Source organism: Pleurodeles waltl, chromosome 5 (assembly GCF_031143425.1).
Source record: "Pleurodeles waltl isolate 20211129_DDA chromosome 5, aPleWal1.hap1.20221129, whole genome shotgun sequence".
NCBI lineage: Eukaryota > Metazoa > Chordata > Amphibia > Caudata > Salamandridae > Pleurodeles > Pleurodeles waltl.
Window position 1 is genome coordinate 1,069,062,507 of NC_090444.1, and position 18,919 is coordinate 1,069,081,425.

Sequence of the window (18,919 nt, forward strand, 5' to 3'; positions counted from 1 at the left end):
GTCACCCCATCTTGGATTCCCCTAGGTCTCTAGTTTTCAGAAATGCACAGGTTTGGTAGGTTTCCCTAGGTGGCGGCTGAGCTACAGGCCAAAATCTACAGGTAGGCACTTTGCAAAAAACACCTCTGTTTTCCTTCAAAAATTTGGCTGTGTCCACGTTGCGCTTTGGGGCGTTACCTGTCGCGGGCGCTAGGCCTACCCACACAAGTGAGGTATCATTTTTATCGGGAGACGTGGGGGAAAGCTGGGTGGAAGGAAATTTGTGGCTCCTCTAAGATTCCAGAACTTTCTGCCACAGAAATGTGAGGAACATGTGTTTTTTTAGCCAAATTTTGAGGTTTGCAAAGGATTCTGGGTAACAGAACCTGGTCCGAGCCACACAAGTCACCCCATCTTGGATTCCCCTAGGTCTCTAGTTTTCAGAAATGCACAGGTTTGGTAGGTTTCCCTAGGTGGCGGCTGAGCTACAGGCCAAAATCTACAGGTAGGCACTTTGCAAAAAACACCTCTGTTTTCCTTCAAAAATTTGGCTGTGTCCACGTTGCGCTTTGGGGCGTTTCCTGTCGCGGGCGCTAGGCCTACCCACACAAGTGAGGTATCATTTTTATCGGGAGATGTGGGGGAACGCTGGGTGGAAGGAAATTTGTGGCTCCTCTCAGATTCCAGAACTTTCTGCCACAGAAATGTGAGGAATATGTGTTTTTTTAGACAAATTTTGAGGTTTGCAAAGGATTCTGGGTAACAGAACCTGGTCCGAGCCACACAAGTCACCCCATCTTGGATTCCCCTAGGTCTCTAGTTTTCAGTAATGCACAGGTTTGGTAGGTTTCCCTAGGTGGCGGCAGAGCTACAGGCCAAAATCTACAGGTAGGCACTTTGCAAAAAACACCTCTGTTTTCCTTCAAAAATTTGGCTGTGTCCACGTTGCGCTTTGGGGCGTTTCCTGTCGTGGGCGCTAGGCCTACCCACACAAGTGAGGTATCATTTTTATCGGGAGACGGGGGGGAACGCCGAGTGGAAGGAAATTTGTGGCTCCTCTCAGATTCCAGAACTTTCTGCCACAGAAATGTGAGGAACATGTGTTTTTTTTGCCAAATTTTGAGGTTTGCAGAGGATTCTGGGTAACAGAACCTGGTCTCAGCCACACAATTCACCCCATCTTGGATTCCCCTAGGTCTCTAGTTTTCAGAAATGCACAGGTTTGGTAGGTTTCCCTAGGTGGCGGCTGAGCTACAGGCCAAAATCTACAGGTAGGCAGTTTGCAAAAAACACCCCTGTTTTCCTTCAAAAATTTGGATGTGTCCACGTTGCGCTTTGGGGCGTTTCCTGTCGCGGGGGCTAGGCCTACCCACACAAGTGAGGTATCATTTTTATCGGGAGACGTGGGGGAACGCTGGGTGGAAGGAAATTTGTGGCTCCTCTCAGATTCCAGAACTTTCTGCCACAGAAATGTGAGGAACATGTGTTTTTTTAGCCAAATTTTGAGGTTTGCAAAGGATTCTGGGTAACAGAACCTGGTCCGAGCCACACAAGTCACCCCATCTTGGATTCCCCTAGGTCTCTAGTTTTCAGAAATGCACAGGTTTGGTAGGTTTCCCTAGGTGGCGGCTGAGCTACAGGCCAAAATCTACAGGTAGGCACTTTGCAAAAAACACCTCTGTTTTCCTTCAAAAATTTGGCTGTGTCCACGTTGCGCTTTGGGGCGTTTCCTGTCGCGGGCGCTAGGCCTACCCACACAAGTGAGGTATCATTTTTATCGGGAGATGTGGGGGAACGATGGGTGGAATGAAATTTGTGGCTCCTCTCATATTCCAGAACTTTCTGCCACAGAAATGTGAGGAACATGTGTTTTTTTAGCCAAATGTTGAGGTTTGCAATGGATTCTGGGTAACAGAACCTGGTCCGAGCCACACAAGTCACCCCATCTTAGATTCCCCTAGGTCTCTAGTTTTCAGAAATGCACAGGTTTGGTAGGTTTCCCTAGGTGGCGGCTGAGCTACAGGCCAAACTCTAGAGGTAGGCACTTTGCAAAAAACACCTCTGTTTTCCATCAAAAATTTGGCTGTGTCCACGTTGCGCTTTGGGGCGTTTCCTGTTGCGGGCGCTAGGCCTACCCACACAAGTGAGGTATCATTTTTATCGGGAGACGTGGGGGAACGCTGGGTGGAAGGAAATTTGTGGCTCCTCTCAGATTCCAGAACTTTCTGCCACAGAAATGTGAGGAATATGTGTTTTTTTAGACAAATTTTGAGGTTTGCAAAGGATTCTGGGTAACAGAACCTGGTCCGAGCCACACAAGTCACCCCATCTTGGATTCCCCTAGGTCTCTAGTTTTCAGTAATGCACAGGTTTGGTAGGTTTCCCTAGGTGGCGGCAGAGCTACAGGCCAAAATCTACAGGTAGGCACTTTGCAAAAAACACCTCTGTTTTCCTTCAAAAATTTGGCTGTGTCCACGTTGCGCTTTGGGGCGTTTCCTGTCGCGGGCGCTAGGCCTACCCACACAAGTGAGGTATCATTTTTATCGGGAGACGGGGGGGAACGCCGAGTGGAAGGAAATTTGTGGCTCCTCTCAGATTCCAGAACTTTCTGCCACAGAAATGTGAGGAACAGGTGTTTTTTTAGCCAAATTTTGAGGTTTGCAAAGGATTCTGGGTAACAGAACCTGGTCCGAGCCACACAAGTCACCCCATCTTAGATTCCCCTAGGTCTCTAGTTTTCAGAAATGCACAGGTTTGGCAGGTTTCCTTAGGTGGCGGCTGAGCTACAGGCCAAAATCTACAGGTAGGCACTTTGCAAAAAAAAACCTCTGTTTTCCTTCAAAAATTTGGCTGTGTCCACGTTGCGCTTTGGGGCGTTTCCTGTCGCGGGCGCTAGGCCTACCCACACAAGTGAGGTATCATTTTTATCGGGAGACGTGGGGGAACGCTGGGTGGAAGGATATTTGTGGCTCCTCTCAGATTCCAGAACTTTCTGCCACAGAAATGTGAGGAACATGTGTTTTTTTAGCCAAATTTTGAGGTTTGCAAAGGATTCTGGGTAACAGAACCTGGTCCGAGCCACACAAGTCACCCCATCTTGGATTCCCCTAGGTCTCTAGTTTTCAGAAATGCACAGGTTTGGTAGGTTTCCCTAGGTGGCGGCTGAGCTACAGGCCAAAATCTACAGGTAGGCACTTTGCAAAAAACACCTCTGTTTTCCTTCAAAAATTTGGCTGTGTCCACGTTGCGCTTTGGGGCGTTACCTGTCGCGGGCGCTAGGCCTACCCACACAAGTGAGGTATCATTTTTATCGGGAGACGTGGGGGAAAGCTGGGTGGAAGGAAATTTGTGGCTCCTCTAAGATTCCAGAACTTTCTGCCACAGAAATGTGAGGAACATGTGTTTTTTTAGCCAAATTTTGAGGTTTGCAAAGGATTCTGGGTAACAGAACCTGGTCCGAGCCACACAAGTCACCCCATCTTGGATTCCCCTAGGTCTCTAGTTTTCAGAAATGCACAGGTTTGGTAGGTTTCCCTAGGTGGCGGCTGAGCTACAGGCCAAAATCTACAGGTAGGCACTTTGCAAAAAACACCTCTGTTTTCCTTCAAAAATGTGGCTGTGTCCACGTTGCGCTTTGGGGCGTTTCCTGTCGCGGGCGCTAGGCCTACCCACACAAGTGAGGTATCATTTTTATCGGGAGACGTGGGGGAACGCTGGGTGGAAGGAAATTTGTGGCTCCTCTCAGATTCCAGAACTTTCTGCCACAGAAATGTGAGGAATATGTGTTTTTTTAGACAAATTTTGAGGTTTGCAAAGGATTCTGGGTAACAGAACCTGGTCCGAGCCACACAAGTCACCCCATCTTGGATTCCCCTAGGTCTCTAGTTTTCAGTAATGCACAGGTTTGGTAGGTTTCCCTAGGTGGCGGCAGAGCTACAGGCCAAAATCTACAGGTAGGCACTTTGCAAAAAACACCTCTGTTTTCCTTCAAAAATTTGGCTGTGTCCACGTTGCGCTTTGGGGCGTTTCCTGTCGCGGGCGCTAGGCCTACCCACACAAGTGAGGTATCATTTTTATCGGGAGACGGGGGGGAACGCCGAGTGGAAGGAAATTTGTGGCTCCTCTCAGATTCCAGAACTTTCTGCCACAGAAATGTGAGGAACAGGTGTTTTTTTAGCCAAATTTTGAGGTTTGCAAAGGATTCTGGGTAACAGAACCTGGTCCGAGCCACACAAGTCACCCCATCTTAGATTCCCCTAGGTCTCTAGTTTTCAGAAATGCACAGGTTTGGCAGGTTTCCTTAGGTGGCGGCTGAGCTACAGGCCAAAATCTACAGGTAGGCACTTTGCAAAAAAAAACCTCTGTTTTCCTTCAAAAATTTGGCTGTGTCCACGTTGCGCTTTGGGGCGTTTCCTGTCGCGGGCGCTAGGCCTACCCACACAAGTGAGGTATCATTTTTATCGGGAGACGTGGGGGAACGCTGGGTGGAAGGATATTTGTGGCTCCTCTCAGATTCCAGAACTTTCTGCCACAGAAATGTGAGGAACATGTGTTTTTTTAGCCAAATTTTGAGGTTTGCAAAGGATTCTGGGTAACAGAACCTGGTCCGAGCCACACAAGTCACCCCATCTTGGATTCCCCTAGGTCTCTAGTTTTCAGAAATGCACAGGTTTGGTAGGTTTCCCTAGGTGGCGGCTGAGCTACAGGCCAAAATCTACAGGTAGGCACTTTGCAAAAAACACCTCTGTTTTCCTTCAAAAATTTGGCTGTGTCCACGTTGCGCTTTGGGGCGTTACCTGTCGCGGGCGCTAGGCCTACCCACACAAGTGAGGTATCATTTTTATCGGGAGACGTGGGGGAAAGCTGGGTGGAAGGAAATTTGTGGCTCCTCTAAGATTCCAGAACTTTCTGCCACAGAAATGTGAGGAACATGTGTTTTTTTAGCCAAATTTTGAGGTTTGCAAAGGATTCTGGGTAACAGAACCTGGTCCGAGCCACACAAGTCACCCCATCTTGGATTCCCCTAGGTCTCTAGTTTTCAGAAATGCACAGGTTTGGTAGGTTTCCCTAGGTGGCGGCTGAGCTACAGGCCAAAATCTACAGGTAGGCACTTTGCAAAAAACACCTCTGTTTTCCTTCAAAAATTTGGCTGTGTCCACGTTGCGCTTTGGGGCGTTTCCTGTCGCGGGCGCTAGGCCTACCCACACAAGTGAGGTATCATTTTTATCGGGAGACGTGGGGGAACGCTGGGTGGAAGGAAATTTGTGGCTCCTCTCAGATTCCAGAACTTTCTGCCACAGAAATGTGAGGAATATGTGTTTTTTTAGACAAATTTTGAGGTTTGCAAAGGATTCTGGGTAACAGAACCTGGTCCGAGCCACACAAGTCACCCCATCTTGGATTCCCCTAGGTCTCTAGTTTTCAGTAATGCACAGGTTTGGTAGGTTTCCCTAGGTGGCGGCAGAGCTACAGGCCAAAATCTACAGGTAGGCACTTTGCAAAAAACACCTCTGTTTTCCTTCAAAAATTTGGCTGTGTCCACGTTGCGCTTTGGGGCGTTTCCTGTCGCGGGCGCTAGGCCTACCCACACAAGTGAGGTATCATTTTTATCGGGAGACGGGGGGGAACGCCGAGTGGAAGGAAATTTGTGGCTCCTCTCAGATTCCAGAACTTTCTGCCACAGAAATGTGAGGAACAGGTGTTTTTTTAGCCAAATTTTGAGGTTTGCAAAGGATTCTGGGTAACAGAACCTGGTCCGAGCCACACAAGTCACCCCATCTTAGATTCCCCTAGGTCTCTAGTTTTCAGAAATGCACAGGTTTGTCAGGTTTCCTTAGGTGGCGGCTGAGCTACAGGCCAAAATCTACAGGTAGGCACTTTGCAAAAAAAAACCTCTGTTTTCCTTCAAAAATTTGGCTGTGTCCACGTTGCGCTTTGGGGCGTTTCCTGTCGCGGGCGCTAGGCCTACCCACACAAGTGAGGTATCATTTTTATCGGGAGACGTGGGGGAACGCTGGGTGGAAGGATATTTGTGGCTCCTCTCAGATTCCAGAACTTTCTGCCACAGAAATGTGAGGAACATGTGTTTTTTTAGCCAAATTTTGAGGTTTGCAAAGGATTCTGGGTAACAGAACCTGGTCCGAGCCACACAAGTCACCCCATCTTGGATTCCCCTAGGTCTCTAGTTTTCAGAAATGCACAGGTTTGGTAGGTTTCCCTAGGTGGCGGCTGAGCTACAGGCCAAAATCTACAGGTAGGCACTTTGCAAAAAACACCTCTGTTTTCCTTCAAAAATTTGGCTGTGTCCACGTTGCGCTTTGGGGCGTTACCTGTCGCGGGCGCTAGGCCTACCCACACAAGTGAGGTATCATTTTTATCGGGAGACGTGGGGGAGAGCTGGGTGGAAGGAAATTTGTGGCTCCTCTAAGATTCCAGAACTTTCTGCCACAGAAATGTGAGGAACATGTGTTTTTTTAGCCAAATTTTGAGGTTTGCAAAGGATTCTGGGTAACAGAACCTGGTCCGAGCCACACAAGTCACCCCATCTTGGATTCCCCTAGGTCTCTAGTTTTCAGAAATGCACAGGTTTGGTAGGTTTCCCTAGGTGGCGGCTGAGCTACAGGCCAAAATCTACAGGTAGGCACTTTGCAAAAAACACCTCTGTTTTCCTTCAAAAATTTGGCTGTGTCCACGTTGCGCTTTGGGGCGTTTCCTGTCGCGGGCGCTAGGCCTACCCACACAAGTGAGGTATCATTTTTATCGGGAGACGTGGGGGAACGCTGGGTGGAAGGAAATTTGTGGCTCCTCTCAGATTCCAGAACTTTCTGCCACAGAAATGTGAGGAACTTGTGTTTTTTTTAGCCAAATTTTGAGGTTTGCAAAGGATTCTGGGTAACAGAACCTGGTCCGAGCCACACAAGTCACCCCATCTTGGATTCCCCTAGGTCTCTAGTTTTCAGAAATGCACAGGTTTGGTAGGTTTCCCTAGGTGGCGGCTGAGCTACAGGCCAAAATCTACAGGTAGGCACTTTGCAAAAAACACCTCTGTTTTCCTTCAAAAATTTGGCTGTGTCCACGTTGCGCTTTGGGGCGTTTCCTGTCGCGGGCGCTAGGCCTACCCACATAAGTGAGGAATCATTTTTATCGGGAGATGTGGGGGAACGATGGGTGGAAGGAAATTTGTGGCTCCTCTCATATTCCAGAACTTTCTGCCACAGAAATGTGAGGAACATGTGTTTTTTTAACCAAATTTTGAGGTTTGCAATGGATTCTGGGTAACAGAACCTGGTCCGAGCAACACATGTCACCCCATCTTGGATTCCCCTAGGTCTCTAGTTTTCAGAAATGCACAGGTTTGGTAGGTTTCCCTAGGTGGCGGCTGAGCTACAGGCCAAAATCTACAGGTAGGCACTTTGCAAAAAACACCTCTGTTTTCCTTCAAAAATTTGGCTGTGTCCACGTTGCGCTTTGGGGCGTTTCCTGTTGCGGGCGCTAGGCCTACCCACACAAGTGAGGTATCATTTTTATCGGGAGACGTGGGGGAACGCTGGGTGGAAGGAAATTTGTGGCTCCTCTCAGATTCCAGAACTTTCTGCCACAGAAATATGAGGAATATGTGCTTTTTTAGACAAATTTTGAGGTTTGCAAAGGATTCTGGGTAACAGAACCTGGTCCGAGCCACACAAGTCACCCCATCTTAGATTCCCCTAGGTCTCTAGTTTTCAGAAATGCACAGGTTTGGCAGGTTTCCCTAGGTGGCGGCTGAGCTACAGGCCAAACTCTACAGGTAGGCACTTTGCAAAAAACACCTCTGTTTTCCTTCAAAAATTTGGCTGTGTCCACGTTGCGCTTTGGGGCGTTTCCTGTTGCGGGCGCTAGGCCTACCCACACAAGTGAGGTATCATTTTTATCGGGAGACGTGGGGGAAAGCTGGGTGGAAGGAAATTTGTGGCTCCTCTAAGATTCCAGAACTTTCTGCCACAGAAATGTGAGGAACATGTGTTTTTTTAGCCAAATTTTGAGGTTTGCAAAGGATTCTGGGTAACAGAACCTGGTCCGAGCCACACAAGTCACCCCATCTTGGATTCCCCTAGGTCTCTAGTTTTCAGAAATGCACAGGTTTGGTAGGTTTCCCTAGGTGGCGGCTGAGCTACAGGCCAAAATCTACAGGTAGGCAGTTTGCAAAAAACACGTCTGTTTTCCTTCAAAAATTTGGCTGTGTCCACGTTGCGCTTTGGGGCGTTTCCTGTCGCGGGCGCTAGGCCTACCCACACAAGTGAGGTATCATTTTTATCGGGAGACGTGGGGGAACGCTGGGTGGAAGGAAATTTGTGGCTACTCTCAGATTCCAGAACTTTCTGCCACAGAAATGTGAGGAACTTGTGTTTTTTTAGCCAAATTTTGAGGTTTGCAAAGGATTCTGGGTAACAGAACCTGTTCCGAGACACACAAGTCACCCCATCTTGGATTCCCCTAGGTCTCTAGTTTTCAGAAATGCACAGGTTTGGTAGGTTTCCCTAGGTGGCGGCTGAGCTACAGGCCAAAATCTACAGGTAGGCACTTTGCAAAAAACACCTCTGTTTTCCTTCAAAAATTTGGCTGTGTCCACGTTGCGCTTTGGGGCGTTTCCTGTCGCGGGCGCTAGGCCTACCCACACAAGTGAGGTATCATTTTTATCGGGAGACGTGGGGGAACGCTGGGTGGAAGGAAATTTGTGGCTCCTCTCAGATTCCAGAACTTTCTGCCACAGAAATGTGAGGAACTTGTGTTTTTTTTTGCCAAATTTTGAGGTTTGCAAAGGATTCTGGGTAACAGAACCTGGTCCGAGCCACACAAGTCACCCCATCTTGGATTCCCCTAGGTCTCTAGTTTTCAGAAATGCACAGGTTTGGTAGGTTTCCCTAGGTGGCGGCTGAGCTACAGGCCAAAATCTACAGGTAGGCACTTTGCAAAAAACACCTCTGTTTTCCTTCAAAAATTTGGCTGTGTCCACGTTGCCCTTTGGGGCGTTTCCTGTCGCGGGCGCTAGGCCTACCCACACAAGTGAGGTATCATTTTTATCGGGAGATGTGGGGGAACGATGGGTGGAAGGAAATTTGTGGCTCCTCTCATATTCCAGAACTTTCTGCCACAGAAATGTGAGGAACATGTGTTTTTTTAGCCAAATTTTGAGGTTTGCAATGGATTCTGGGTAACAGAACCTGGTCCGAGCCACACATGTCACCCCATCTTGGATTCCCCTAGGTCTCTAGTTTTCAGAAATGCACAGGTTTGGTAGTTTTCCCTAGGTGGCGGCTGAGCTACAGGCCAAAATCTACAGGGAGGCAGTTTGCAAAAAACACGTCTGTTTTCCTTCAAAAATTTGGATGTGTCCACGTTGCGCTGTGGGGCGTTTCCTGTCGCGGGCGCTAGGCCTACCCACACAAGTGAGGTATCATTTTTATCGGGAGACGTGGGGGAACGCTGGGTGAAGGAAATTTGTGGCTCCTCTCAGATTCCAGAACTTTCTGCCACAGAAATGTGAGGAACTTGTGTTTTTTTAGCCAAATTTTGAGGTTTGCAAAGGATTCTGGGTAACAGAACCTGTTCCGAGCCACACAAGTCACCCCATCTTGGATTCCCCTAGGTCTCTAGTTTTCAGAAATGCACAGGTTTGGTAGGTTTCCCTAGGTGGCGGCTGAGCTACAGGCCAAAATCTACAGGTAGGCACTTTGCAAAAAACACCTCTGTTTTCCTTCAAAAATTTGGCTGTGTCCACGTTGCGCTTTGGGGCGTTTCCTGTCGCGGGCGCTAGGCCTACCCACACAAGTGAGGTATCATTTTTATCGGGAGACGTGGGGGAACGCTGGGTGGAAGGAAATTTGTGGCTCCTCTCAGATTCCAGAACTTTCTGCCACAGAAATGTGAGGAACTTGTGTTTTTTTTAGCCAAATTTTGAGGTTTGCAAAGGATTCTGGGTAACAGAACCTGGTCCGAGCCACACAAGTCACCCCATCTTGGATTCCCCTAGGTCTCTAGTTTTCAGAAATGCACAGGTTTGGTAGGTTTCCTTAGGTGGCGGCTGAGCTACAGGCCAAAATCTACAGGTAGGTACGTTGTAAAAAAACACCTCTGTTTTCCTTCAAAAATTTGGCTGTGTCCACGTTGCGCTTTGGGGCGTTACCTGTCGCGGGCGCTAGGCCTACCCACACAAGTGAGGTATCATTTTTATCGGGAGACGTGGGGGAACGCCGGGTGGAAGGAAATTTGTGGCTCCTCTCAGATTCCAGAACTTTCTGCCACAGAAATGTGAGGAACATGTGTTTTTTTAGCCAAATTTTGAGGTTTGCAATGGATTCTGGGTAACAGAACCTGGTCCGAGCCACACAAGTCACCCCATCTTAGATTCCCCTAGGTCTCTAGTTTTCAGAAATGCACAGGTTTGGTAGGTTTCCCTAGGTGGCGGCTGAGCTACAGGCCAAACTCTACAGGTAGGCACTTTGCAAAAAACACCTCTGTTTTCCTTCAAAAATTTGGCTGTGTCCAGGTTGTGCTTTGGGGCGTTTCCTGTGCGGGCGCTAGGCCTACCCACACAAGTAAGGTATCATTTTTATCGGGAGACGTGGGGGAACGCTGGGTGGAAGGAAATTTGTGGCTCCTCTCAGATTCCTGAACTTTCTGCCACAGAAATGTGAGGAATATGTGTTTTTTTAGACAAATTTTGAGGTTTGCAAAGGATTCTGGGTAACAGAACCTGGTCCGAGCCACACAAGTCACCCCATCTTGGATTCCCCTAGGTCTCTAGTTTTCAGAAATGCACAGGTTTGGTAGGTTTCCCTTGGTGGCGGCTGAGCTACAGGCCAAAATCTACAGGTAGGCACTTTGCAAAAAACACCTCTGTTTTCCTTAAAAAATTTGCCTGTGTCCACGTTGCGCTTTGGGGCGTTTCCTGTCGCGGGCGCTGGGCCTACCCACACAAGTGAGGTATCATTGTTATCGGGAGACGTGGGGGAATGCTGGGTGGAAGGAAATTTGTGGCTCCTCTCAGATTCCAGAACTTTCTGCCACAGAAATGTGAGGAACATGTGTTTTTTTAGCCAAATTTTGAGGTTTGCAAAGGATTCTGGGTAACAGAACCTGGTCCGAGCCACACAAGTCACCCCATCTTGGATTCCCCTAGGTCTCTAGTTTTCAGAAATGCACAGGTTTGGTAGGTTTCCCTAGGTGGCGGCTGAGCTACAGGCCAAAATCTACAGGTAGGCACTTTTCAAAAAACACCTCTGTTTCCTTCAAAAATTTGGCTGTGTCCACGTTGCGCTTTGGGGCGTTTCCTCTCGCGGGCGCTAGGCCTACCCACACAAGTGAGGTATCATTTTTATCGGAAGACGTGGGGGAACGCTGGGTGGAAGGAAATTTGTGGCTCCTCTCAGATTCCAGAACTTTCTGCCACAGAAATGTGAGGAATATGTGTTTTTTAGACAAATTTTGAGGTTTGCAAAGGATTCTGGGTAACAGAACCTGGTCCGAGCCACACAAGTCACCCCATCTTAGATTCCCCTAGGTCTCTAGTTTTCAGAAATGCACAGGTTTGGTAGGTTTCCCTAGGTGGCGGCTGAGCTACAGGCCAAACTCTAGAGGTAGGCACTTTGCAAAAAACACCTCTGTTTTCCATAAAAAATTTGGCTGTGTCCACGTTGCGCTTTGGGGCGTTTCCTGTCGCGGGCGCTAGGCCTACCCACACAAGTGAGGTATCATTTTTATCGGGAGACGTGGGGGAACGCTGGGTGGAAGGAAATTTGTGGCTCCTCTCAGATTCCAGAACTTTCTGCCACAGAAATGTGAGGAATATGTGTTTTTTTAGACAAATTTTGAGGTTTGCAAAGGATTCTGGGTAACAGAACCTGGTCCGAGCCACACAAGTCACCCCATCTTGGATTCCCCTAGGTCTCTAGTTTTCAGTAATGCACAGGTTTGGTAGGTTTCCCTAGGTGGCGGCAGAGCTACAGGCCAAAATCTACAGGTAGGCACTTTGCAAAAAACACCTCTGTTTTCCTTCAAAAATTTGGCTGTGTCCACGTTGCGCTTTGGGGCGTTTCCTGTCGCGGGCGCTAGGCCTACCCACACAAGTGAGGTATCATTTTTATCGGGAGACGGGGGGGAACGCCGAGTGGAAGGAAATTTGTGGCTCCTCTCAGATTCCAGAACTTTCTGCCACAGAAATGTGAGGAACAGGTGTTTTTTTAGCCAAATTTTGAGGTTTGCAAAGGATTCTGGGTAACAGAACCTGTTCCGAGCCACACAAGTCACCCCATCTTAGATTCCCCTAGGTCTCTAGTTTTCAGAAATGCACAGGTTTGGCAGGTTTCCTTAGGTGGCGGCTGAGCTACAGGCCAAAATCTACAGGTAGGCACTTTGCAAAAAACACCTCTGTTTTCCTTCAAAAATTTGGCTGTGTCCACGTTGCGCTTTGGGGCGTTACCTGTCGCGGGCGCTAGGCCTACCCACACAAGTGAGGTATCATTTTTATCGGGAGACGTGGGGGAAAGCTGGGTGGAAGGAAATTTGTGGCTCCTCTAAGATTCCAGAACTTTCTGCCACAGAAATGTGAGGAACATGTGTTTTTTTAGCCAAATTTTGAGGTTTGCAAAGGATTCTGGGTAACAGAACCTGGTCCGAGCCACACAAGTCACCCCATCTTGGATTCCCCTAGGTCTCTAGTTTTCAGAAATGCACAGGTTTGGTAGGTTTCCCTAGGTGGCGGCTGAGCTACAGGCCAAAATCTACAGGTAGGCAGTTTGCAAAAAACACCTCTGTTTTCCTTCAAAAATTTGGATGTGTCCACGTTGCGCTTTGGGGCGTTTCCTGTCGCGCGCGCTAGGCCTACCCACACAAGTGAGGTATCATTTTTATCGGGATACGTGGGGGAACGCTGGGTGGAAGGAAATTTGTGGCTCCTCTCAGATTCCAGAACTTTCTGCCACAGAAATGTGAGGAACTTGTGTTTTTTTAGCCAAATTTTAAGGTTTGCAAAGGATTCTGGGTAACAGAACCTGTTCCGAGCCACACAAGTCACCCCATCTTGGATTCCCCTAGGTCTCTAGTTTTCAGAAATGCACAGGTTTGGTAGGTTTCCCTAGGTGGCGGCTGAGCTACAGGCCAAAATCTACAGGTAGGCACTTTGCAAAAAACACCTCTGTTTTCCTTCAAAAATTTGGCTGTGTCCACGTTGCGCTTTGGGGCGTTTCCTGTCGCGGGCGCTAGGCCTACCCACACAAGTGAGGTATCATTTTTATCGGGAGACGTGGGGGAACGCTGGGGGGAAGGAAATTTGTGGCTCCTCTCAGATTCCAGAACTTTCTGCCACAGAAATGTGAGGAACTTGTGTTTTTTTTAGCCAAATTTTGAGGTTTGCAAAGGATTCTGGGTAACAGAACCTGGTCCGAGCCACACAAGTCACCCCATCTTGGATTCCCCTAGGTCTCTAGTTTTCAGAAATGCACAGGTTTGGTAGGTTTCCCTAGGTGGCGGCTGAGCTACAGGCCAATATCTACAGGTAGGCACTTTGCAAAAAACACCTCTGTTTTCCTTCAAAAATTTGGCTGTGTCCACGTTGCGCTTTGGGGCGTTTCCTGTCGCGGGCGCTAGGCCTACCCACACAAGTGAGGTATCATTTTTATCGGGAGATGTGGGGGAACGATGGGTGGAAGGAAATTTGTGGCTCCTCTCATATTCCAGAACTTTCTGCCACAGAAATGTGAGGAACATGTGTTTTTTTAGCCAAATTTTGAGGTTTGCAATGGATTCTGGGTAACAGAACCTGGTCCGAGCCACACATGTCACCCCATCTTGGATTCCCCTAGGTCTCTAGTTTTCAGAAATGCACAGGTTTGGTAGGTTTCCCTAGGTGGCGGCTGAGCTACAGGCCAAACTCTACAGGTAGGCACTTTGCAAAAAACACCTCTGTTTTCCTTCAAAAATTTGGCTGTGTCCACGTTGCGCTTTGGGGCGTTTCCTGTTGCGGGCGCTAGGCCTACCCACACAAGTGAGGTATCATTTTTATCGGGAGACGTGGGGGAACGCTGGGTGGAAGGAAATTTGTGGCTCCTCTCAGATTCCAGAACTTTCTGCCACAGAAATGTGAGGAATATGTGTTTTTTTAGACAAATTTTGAGGTTTGCAAAGGATTCTGGGTAACAGAACCTGGTCCGAGCCACACAAGTCACCCCATCTTAGATTCCCCTAGGTCTCTAGTTTTCAGAAATGCACAGGTTTGGTAGGTTTCCCTAGGTGGCGGCTGAGCTACAGGCCAAAATCTACAGGTAGGTACGTTGTAAAAAACACCTCTGTTTTCCTTCAAAAATTTGTCTGTGTCCACGTTGCGCTTTGGGGCGTTACCTGTCGCGGGCGCTAGGCCTACCCACACAAGTGAGGTATCATTTTTATCGGGAGACGTGGGGGAACGCCGGGTGGAAGGAAATTTGTGGCTCCTCTCAGATTCCAGAACTTTCTGCCACAGAAATGTGAGGAACATGTGTTTTTTTAGCCAAATTTTGAGGTTTGCAATGGATTCTGGGTAACAGAACCTGGTCCGAGCCACACAAGTCACCCCATCTTAGATTCCCCTAGGTCTCTAGTTTTCAGAAATGCACAGGTTTGGTAGGTTTCCCTAGGTGGCGGCTGAGCTACAGGCCAAACTCTACAGGTAGGCACTTTGCAAAAAACACCTCTGTTTTCCTTCAAAAATTTGGCTGTGTCCAGGTTGTGCTTTGGGGCGTTTCCTGTGCGGGCGCTAGGCCTACCCACACAAGTAAGGTATCATTTTTATCGGGAGACGTGGGGGAACGCTGGGTGGAAGGAAATTTGTGGCTCCTCTCAGATTCCAGAACTTTCTGCCACAGAAATGTGAGGAATATGTGTTTTTTTAGACAAATTTTGAGGTTTGCAAAGGATTCTGGGTAACAGAACCTGGTCCGAGCCACACAAGTCACCCCATCTTGGATTCCCCTAGGTCTCTAGTTTTCAGAAATGCACAGGTTTGGTAGGTTTCCCTTGGTGGCGGCTGAGCTACAGGCCAAAATCTACAGGTAGGCACTTTGCAAAAAACACCTCTGTTTTCCTTCAAAAATTTGGCTGTGTCCACGTTGCGCTTTGGGGCGTTTCCTGTCGCGGGCGCTGGGCCTACCCACACAAGTGAGGTATCATTGTTATCGGGAGACGTGGGGGAATGCTGGGTGGAAGGAAATTTGTGGCTCCTCTCAGATTCCAGAACTTTCTGCCACAGAAATGTGAGGAACATGTGTTTTTTTAGCCAAATTTTGAGGTTTGCAAAGGATTCTGGGTAACAGAACCTGGTCCGAGCCACACAAGTCACCCCATCTTGGATTCCCCTAGGTCTCTAGTTTTCAGAAATGCACAGGTTTGGTAGGTTTCCCTAGGTGGCGGCTGAGCTACAGGCCAAAATCTACAGGTAGGCACTTTTCAAAAAACAGCTCTGTTTCCTTCAAAAATTTGGCTGTGTCCACGTTGCGCTTTGGGGCGTTTCCTGTCGCGGGCGCTAGGCCTACCCACACAAGTGAGGTATCATTTTTATCGGGAGATGTGGGGGAACGCTGGGTGGAAGGAAATTTGTGGCTCCTCTCATATTCCAGAACTTTCTGCCACAGAAATGTGAGGAACATGCGGTTTTTTGGCCATATTTTAAGGTTTGCAATGGATTCTGGGTAACAGAACCTGGTCCGAGCCACACAGGTCACCCCATCTTGGATTCCCCTAGGTCTCTAATTTTCAGAAATGCACAGGTTTGGTAGGTTTCCCTAGGTGGCGGCTGAGCTACAGGCCAAACTCTACAGGTAGGCACTTTGCAAAAAACACCTCTGTTTTCCTTCAAAAATTTGGCTGTGTCCACGTTGCGCTTTGGGGCGTTTCCTGTCGCGGGCGCTAGGCCTACCCACACAAGTGAGGCATCATTTTTATCGGGAGACGTGGGGGAACGCTGGGTGGAAGGAAATTTGTGGCTCCTCTCAGATTCCAGAACTTTCTGCCACAGAAATGTGAGGAACAGGTGTTTTTTTAACCAAATTTTGAGGTTTGCAAAGGATTCTGGGTAACAGAACCTGGTCCGAGCCACACAAGTCACCCCATCTTGGATTCCCCTAGGTCTCTAGTTTTCAGAAATGCACAGGTTTGGTAGGTTTCCCTATTTGGCGGCTGAGCTACAGGCCAAAATCTACAGTTAGGCACTTTGCAAAAAACACCTTTGTTTTCCTTCAAAAATGTGGCTGTGTCCACGTTGCGCTTTGGGGCGTTTCCTGTTGCGGGCGCTAGGCCTACCCACACAAGTGAGGTATCATTTTTATCGGGAGACGTGGGGGAACGCTGGGTGGAAGGAAATTTGTGGCTCCTATCAGATTCCAGAACTTTCTGCCACAGAAATGTGAGCAACATGTGTTTTTTTAGCCAAATTTTGAGGTTTGCAAAGGATTCTGGGTAACAGAACCTGGTCCCAGCGACACAAGTCACCCCATCTTGGATTCCCCTAGGTCTCTAGTTTTCAGAAATGCACAGGTTTGGTAGGTTTCCCTAGGTGGCGGCTGAGCTACAGGCCAAAATCTACAGGTAGGTACGTTGTAAAAAACACCTCTGTTTTCCTTCAAAAATTTGGCTGTGTCCACGTTGCGCTTTGGGGCGTTACCTGTCGCGGGCGCTAGGCCTACCCACACAAGTGAGGTATCATTTTTATCGGGAGACGTGGGGGAACGCCGGGTGGAAGGAAATTTGTGGCTCCTCTCAGATTCCAGAACTTTCTGCCACAGAAATGTGAGGAACATGTGTTTTTTTAGCCAAATTTTGAGGTTTGCAATGGATTCTGGGTAACAGAACCTGGTCCGAGCCACACAAGTCACCCCATCTTAGATTCCCCTAGGTCTCTAGTTTTCAGAAATGCACAGGTTTGGTAGGTTTCCCTAGGTGGCGGCTGAGCTACAGGCCAAACTCTACAGGTAGGCACTTTGCAAAAAACACCTCTGTTTTCCTTCAAAAATTTGGCTGTGTCCAGGTTGTGCTTTGGGGCGTTTCCTGTGCGGGCACTAGGCCTACCCACACAAGTGAGGTATCATTTTTATCGGGAGACGTGGGGGAACACTGGGTGGAAGGAAATTTGTGGCTCCTCTCAGATTCCAGAACTTTCTGCCACAGAAATGTGAGGAATATGTGTTTTTTTTTGCCAAATTTTGAGGTTTGCAAAGGATTCTGGGTAACAGAACCTGGTCCGAGCCACACAAGTCACCCCATCTTGGATTCCCCTAGGTCTCTAGTTTTCAGAAATGCACAGGTTTGGTAGGTTTCCCTAGGTGGCGGCTGAGCTACAGGCCAAAATCTACAGGTAGGCACTTTGCAAAAAACACCTCTGTTTTCCTTCAAAAATTTGGCTGTGTCCACGTTGCGCTTTGGGGCGTTTCCTGTCGCGGGCGCTAGGCCTACCCACACAAGTGAGGTATCATTTTTATCGGGAGATGTGGGGGAACGATGGGTGGAAGGAAATTTGTGGCTCCTCTCATATTTCAGAACTTTCTGCCACAGAAATGTGAGGAACATGTGTTTTTTTAGCCAAATTTTGAGGTTTGCAATGGATTCTGGGTAACAGAACCTGATCCGAGCCACACATGTCACCCCATCTTGGATTCCCCTAGGTCTCTAGTTTTCAGAAATGCACAGGTTTGGTAGGTTTCCCTAGGTGGCGGCTGAGCTACAGGCCAAACTCTACAGGTAGGCACTTTGCAAAAAACACCTCTGTTTTCCTTCAAAAATTTGGCTGTGTCCACGTTGCGCTTTGGGGCGTTTCCTGTTGCGGGCGCTAGGCCTACCCACACAAGTGAGGTATCATTTTTATCGGGAGACGTGGAGGAACGCTGGGTGGAAGGAAATTTGTGGCTCCTCTCAGATTCCAGAACTTTCTGCCACAGAAATATGAGGAATATGTGTTTTTTTAGACAAATTTTGAGGTTTGCAAAGGATTCTGGGTAACAGAACCTGGTCCGAGCCACACAAGTCACCCCATCTTGGATTCCCCTAGGTCTCTAGTTTTCAGAAATGCACAGGTTTGGTAGGTTTCCCTAGGTGGCGGCTGAGCTACAGGCCAAAATCTACAGGTAGGTAAGTTGTAAAAAACACCTCTGTTTTCCTTCAAAAATTTGGCTGTGTCCACGTTGCGCTTTGGGGCGTTACCTGTCGCGGGCGCTAGGCCTACCCACACAAGTGAGGTATCATTTTTATCGGGAGACGTGGGGGAACGCCGGGTGGAAGGAAATTTGTGGCTCCTCTCAGATTCCAGAAATTTCTGCCACAGAAATGTGAGGAACATGTGTTTTTTTAGCCAAATTTTGAGGTTTGCAATGGATTCTGGGTAACAGAACCTGGTCCGAGCCACACAAGTCACCCCATCTTAGATTCCCCTAGGTCTCTAGTTTTCAGAAATGCACAGGTTTGGTAGGTTTCCCTAGGTGGCGGCTGAGCTACAGGCCAAACTCTACAGGTAGGCACTTTGCAAAAAACACCTCTGTTTTCCTTCAAAAATTTGGCTGTGTCCAGGTTGTGCTTTGGGGCGTTTCCTGTGCGGGCACTAGGCCTACCCACACAAGTGAGGTATCATTTTTATCGGGAGACGTGGGGGAACGCTGGGTGGAAGGAAATTTGTGGCTCCTCTCAGATTCCAGAACTTTCTGCCACAGAAATGTGAGGAATATGTGTTTTTTTTTGTCAAATTTTGAGGTTTGCAAAGGATTCTGGGTAACAGAACCTGGTCCGAGCCACACAAGTCACCCCATCTTGGATTCCCCTAGGTCTCTAGTTTTCAGAAATGCACAGGTTTGGTAGGTTTCCCTTGGTGGCGGCTGAGCTACAGGCCAAAATCTACAGGTAGGCACTTTGCAAAAAACACCTCTGTTTTCCTTCAAAAATTTGGCTG